The following is a 354-nucleotide window of genomic DNA, read 5'->3' as shown; positions in this document are numbered from 1 at the left end:
GTCCCCCTGCAATTAATGGTATTGTAATTATTTGTTTCGTCCCCTTCAGTAGAGTGAAACGTAAAAGGTAATATATATTTCGTGATCTTAATTAAATATACCTGAGGTGTAGCAGACCGTGACACATAGCAGGGTACTACACTGTCAGTAATTATAAACATTTTTGTACGATGTCATAAAACTCACATTGCACTTCTACACGTTTAAAAAATACTCTTGACTAGTCTACTAAAGTAAAAACCAAACGTGTTGATTCCAATTTTTAGAACTACAATTACAACCCTCTATTGAAATCCTCTTCGAAAGCTTCATGCCAATTTTTACAAGAGCTAATTGGATGAGAAGCCAGGTTTG

Source organism: Penaeus monodon, chromosome 33, assembly GCF_015228065.2.
Source record: "Penaeus monodon isolate SGIC_2016 chromosome 33, NSTDA_Pmon_1, whole genome shotgun sequence".
NCBI lineage: Eukaryota > Metazoa > Arthropoda > Malacostraca > Decapoda > Penaeidae > Penaeus > Penaeus monodon.
This window is presented reverse-complemented; position numbering follows the sequence as displayed.